The following is a 5,705-nucleotide window of genomic DNA, read 5'->3' as shown; positions in this document are numbered from 1 at the left end:
ATATAATCTTTCTTTTTGTGTGTGTGTTTCAAATGAGCTTTTGCTGAAGATTTACTTGTACTTCCATACAGGGCAAAAGGCATTGATCTCTCACTGCTCTAATTCTTTATAATAAAGTGACATTTTCATTTGTTAATAAAGTTGATTAATTGATTTACTTCTATAAAGTTGTCTTGAGTGGAACATCTTTTGACACATTTTAGACCAGTTACTGTATTTACATAAAGTATATTAAAAAAGAAGAAAAATATTTTATATTTTTCACTGACATTTTAAGGTATATCATCATGCATATGCAGAGTATCTGGTAAAGTAAAAAACAATGTGGTTCAATTTAAAGATGAAAATGGTTGAAACAGTTGAAGTGAAGGCAGTCCTCTGGATGTGCTCTGTGTCCCTGCAGGTGCTAACATCTGTCCAAAAAGAAATAATACAAGAATATGAGTAATTGATGACACCAGTGGGGGCCTCTAGAACAGACTGGAAAATAAGGGGAAATCTTGGAAGTCACTGCTATGCTAGAACATTCTTCTCCAAAACTTTGCTAGTTGCTCTTTATCACCTTTATTATTTATTTTTATAGTAGGTTTCAAAGACATTCTAGGATTGATATGAAGAAGTTCATTAATGTTATTGATTCCACTGAAGCAGAGTGTAGAGTGCTAGCATACATTTTCAGAATTCAGTAATTTTAGTAATTTTGAAGGACTCGGAATTACAATAACATTTTCTTTGAACAAAACACAATTCCATGCTGCCAACATGTGACCTTGTATCTCGATTTTGAACTAAGAGTATGTGTTTAACTTTTCAGATATCTACCTTGTTTCTACTAAGTGTAAAGCTTTGGAATTTCTCCAACAAATAAAATTAATTTTTTATTTGCACTGTAATTAATTTATTAATATCACTTTGTGCATCTGTTCTCATGAATGAACTTACTGTACTTTCAAGTATTCCATGCATTGTTCTTTTTAAAGTAACACATTTACAATTGAATTATCTTAAACAGTCAATGAATACATTTATTGGTTAAAAAATGACTTTGAAAATAAGTCAAAAGTTTTGAAAGACCAATGCTTTGGGCACAGTATCCTTTCCCTTTATATAATCAAGCACACAGAAGCAATGGGATATGAAAACCTCACAGAATTTATCCTATTGGGACTTTTCCATAATGAGGATGTCAAGGTAATGTGTTCTGTGTTGTTCCTGCTTTGCTATATTGCAATTCTCTTTGGAAACCTGCTCATTCTTTGCACCATCAGGAGCAGCCATCTTAGTGAGCAGCCAATGTATTTTTTTCTCAGCTACCTGTCCTTCATGGATGTCTGGTTCACTTCTATAGTAGCCCCCAAATTGATTATAGACTTATTGGTACAATGCAACACTATCTCCTACAATGGCTGTGTGTCCCAGATATTTTATGCCCCCTTCTTTGGTGCAACTGAGATATTTATCTTGGTAGTGATGGCCTATGATAGATATGTAGCCATTTGCAAACCCTTTATTACATGATCACCATGAATAGACAGGTGTGTTACACCCTTATTGATGCTTTTATACATTCACTTGTGCACATATTGGTAATTATCAGACTTCCCTTTTGTGGTCCCACTGAAATAGACCACTACTTCTGTGACATATTTCTTCTGCTGAAACTGGCCTGCACTGACACAAGACTCCTAATTGTTATAATTATTACCACCACAAAGAGTGCTGTCCATTTTGATCTTTGTTGCCTTGGTAATTTCTTATATCATCATTTTGTCCAACTTGAGGACCCATTCATCCAAGAGCCACCGCAAAGCCCTTTCTACCTGTGGCTCTCATATCACAGTTGTATTCATATTCTTCTTGCCACTCATCTTTACCTATGTTCCAATGGGCGAGTGTGTTGGGATGACAAGGTATTTGCTCTATTCTACACTATGATTGCTCCTTTATTCAACCCTCTCATCTATACACTGAGGAATATAGACATGAAAAATGCCATTAAGAAGGTGTGGTGCCAAGACAAACTGTTTGATGGAAAGTGAAGCCTAAGGTGGTGGAGTCTTTTTCTCAGTTTTGTCCTATCTACAGAATAAAAGTGAACAATACAGCAAGATACCAAGATGGTGCATAGCCAACAGAATGTGCATGCCTCAAAGAAATAAGACCCCTTGCCATAGGGACTGTATACATGGATGAATCAATTAATTAAATCTTTTCTATTTTACATAAATAGAATTTATTTTGTATTTTATGATCCCAGACACAATGGCTATTCTTTTATTATTGGTGCAAATTAGGAAGGCTGTATAATTTAGTAATTTTACTCTACTTTGGGAAATTGGTTTTGTCTAAGCTAGCTGTGATAGAGAAGTCCTAATCATATACTTTCTCGTGTTTCTACTATAGTTAACAAAATAAGCGTGAGAAAACCCCCAACAATGTTATGTCCATTACTGTTATCCTTACTCACCTCATGTTTCATATTCATATTGGTGAGTCTTTGTGGATATACCTTCTGATGTTATGAGTAGACACAATCTCATAGCAAACTCCTTGATCCTCTATCTGTCACAATCTTTCTCCTTCTCTTCTGCAAGTTTCCTGAGACTTAGTTGTAGGCATGCTTTGTAGATATATTCTTTGAGACTGGGCTGCCCAACTTTGCATTTTCATTGGTTGTTTTCTACAGAGGTTTCTGCCTGTTGCAAAGAGGGCTTTCTTTATTGAGTGGTGAGGAGTATGTGTCTCTGTGGGCATAAGAACAAATGATTATATTGTTGTTAGGTATTGTGCTTGTTTAGCAAGTTAGCAGTTGTAGATTCTCTTCCAATAACCATGATTTTATTAACAATGAGCAGTTAGCTAGGTTTCCAGTACTAGGTATGATTTCCCTCTTGTTAAGTAGGGCTTAACTTCATCATAAAGCTGTTAGTTACTGCCAATATATTTGTGCCATTATTGCACTATTAGGGCTATCATGAATGCCGGTTTGCAATATGGTTTGTAGATGTTATAGCTGAGGAAGACTTTGTTGCCTTCCTCCTTTGAGAGTGGGTGAAGTGACATTATATTCCTCACTAGAGAGAATAACAGTTGATTGCCCAGAGGCAAATGTGCAACTCTGAAAAACATACATACAAGTTACAGTATATTCACTGAACAGGATGGATATTTGCCAATCTCTCTCTCTCTTTCTATCTCTGTATGTATAATGCCAAAGGAAGTAATGAATTTAAATAAAGAATACAAGGAAGGGGGTATGAGAGCTTTGGAAAGAAGAAGGGAAAGGGAGAAATGTAATTATAACACAATCTCAAAAAATCCAGTATTTGTACATTTTGACTCTTTAAACAATTTTGTTTATAAAATCATTCAATGCAATGCAAATATGCTATTAATGTAATAATTATATCCATTGTTCTATTTAATACTTAGAATCCTGAGAGTGATGTGGTTTTGTAATTAGGATTTTCATATTATGAATGGTGACCTCTCCATTTATTTATTACTCACTAGTAAACTGATGAAATAGGAATTTCCAGCACTTATCCCTCTATCATGTTACATCAGTTCGAAAGATTACCTATGTACATACAAATCTGCGTTCATGAGAACCAGGAAAGTTGGTGTGAGTTAGCAGCCTCTGAGTTAAGCATAGACTTACAAAAATAAATACTGTTAAAGTTAAGAATAAACCCAACATTTATGTATCACTTTTTCCTAACCCCAGAATGGAGAGGCACCCACCCATGATAAGAAGTAAGTATAAAAGTAAACAAGAGATAGCATAATGTTCAATATTGTGCAAATCATAATGGTTCAGATTTTAGTCTCAGGACTTGTGGACTAAACCCTCAGATCTATACAGCATCAGGCTGGATCCTACAAAGTGAGGAAATGGGCCTTGCCAGGGGAAGATCTCAGAGCATTTCTGACCATTATTCCAACCCTAGAGGACACAAGCTGTTGACAAACTATATGGCTAGAGTGGCTTGACTCTGAGCATCACTTGAGCCCTGGGATCCAGAGCCTTATTTATCAGGCTCAAATTATAAATTCAACTTCTCTCAGAGTTTGGATCTGTGATATACCTCAAAGGCTCATAGGTTACAGACTGGCCCTCAGCAATTGATACTACTGGGATTCCAAAATAGAGGAAATATATCATTTAAGTATGCTGGTAAAAAATATGCCGATATGCCCACATCCTTTTCTCTCAGTTTCCTTCTTGGCTATCATGAAGTGGGTAGGTTTGCTCTACTATGTATCCTATACTGGAATATTCTGTCTTAACACAGCCTCAAAGACTGAGAGCCAAACCACCATGGATTAAAGTAAAACCTCTGAAATTAAAATAACTGCTCTTCCTTATAATATTAATTTTTAGTTGCTTTGTGAAGTAATGGAAGTTAACTATGCCAGCTTCCAGAGTAAAGCAAGGACAATTGTCAGGCTGGGTACTTGTGCTCATAGAATGTACTTCTAAGCCTTTCTACTACCAAAAACAATTCTTCTATCTTTGGTCTAATCTTGCCTAATTTAGTCTTACTCAATCACCAGGATGGATCTCCAGCCCTATCCATCAGGCCATCACCATTGACCTAGGTTCTAGTGCAAACTCTACAGATACTATTTTAGCACAGAATGCAAAGACTGAGCTTCTTAGCCCTCTGAGATGCCAGGCAGAAATCTATTGTCAGAAATGGATGGCTGGTGTGCCCTTTTGTTTTAGTTAGGTTAAGTCACAAATTAGTCAGGAGCTAATTTTTCTTTAATGTTTGAAACATGACCTTCAAGTGTTGATGGATATCTACCTTAGTTGACAGTCATGAGAATTAGAAGCTTATGGATCTAAGCATTTTTAAATCCAGAAAAAAAAATTTCTATACCTTCTCAAGCCAGAAGCATACTGCTCTGGACTATAAATATCAGTGGTTGAGCATTGGATATGAATTTAAAATTCCCCAGATTTAGATGTTGGGGACATTTGGCTTTTAACTATTGATAACTCTATGGAACCCTTTCAGTAAGCTTTGTAATCTTAGATGCAAGTAGTCTCTCCTATTTCCTCTAAAATCTGTTTCCTATGCTCTATGATACAAACCACTCTCTAGACGGTTCAGTTAGTTGCCTTCAAGCTGCTGAGTGAGCTTAGAGCTTAGAATCTTGGAAATGAGTATGGGTGAAACTTCTGAAGTAACTCGCATGTATCTTCCTGTAATTGCGTAACTTTAGTTGGTATCCAATAATTTTATGTGCTTTCAAGAGTTACTGATTCATCTTACTCAACATTTTTCTATGTTAATTGTTTCTTTTATTTTGAGATTATAATTACTTAATTTCTCCTACCATTCTTCCTTAAAACTTTCAAAATATTCACAGCTCATTACTAATTATATATATATAATATATATATATTATATATATATATCCATATATATTCTTACATACATAAACATAACCTCAGTTTGTATAATGTTACTTTATGTATGTTTTAAGGGATGGCCATTGGTATTGGGTAACCAATTGTGCTCTTCCATGGACAAGATTCAGTATTCCTTAGTTTTCTGTAGTTCTTCATTTAGAATTGAGGCCTTCTGGAGGTTCCCCTGTCCGTGTTAGCACGTCTATAATGTCTGTTGCTGTTGTCTTTATCCAGCTAAAGGCAGTCATTTTGCTGAGACTTCATAGTAGTAGCTTCTGACATT

At 35.5% G+C, this 5,705-nt stretch overlaps 1 pseudogene; it reads left to right on the top strand.

The window, feature by feature from the left end:
- Positions 1-1,128: 1,128 nt before the first annotated feature.
- Positions 1,129-2,039, top strand: LOC129677757 (olfactory receptor 4P4-like; annotated as a pseudogene).
- The last annotated feature ends 3,666 nt before the right edge of the window (positions 2,040-5,705 follow it).

This window comes from Psammomys obesus, unplaced genomic scaffold (assembly GCF_907164565.1).
Source record: "Psammomys obesus unplaced genomic scaffold, mPsaObe1.curated_primary_1811, whole genome shotgun sequence".
NCBI classification, from domain to species: Eukaryota; Metazoa; Chordata; class Mammalia; order Rodentia; family Muridae; genus Psammomys; species Psammomys obesus.
This window is presented reverse-complemented; position numbering and strand designations above follow the sequence as displayed.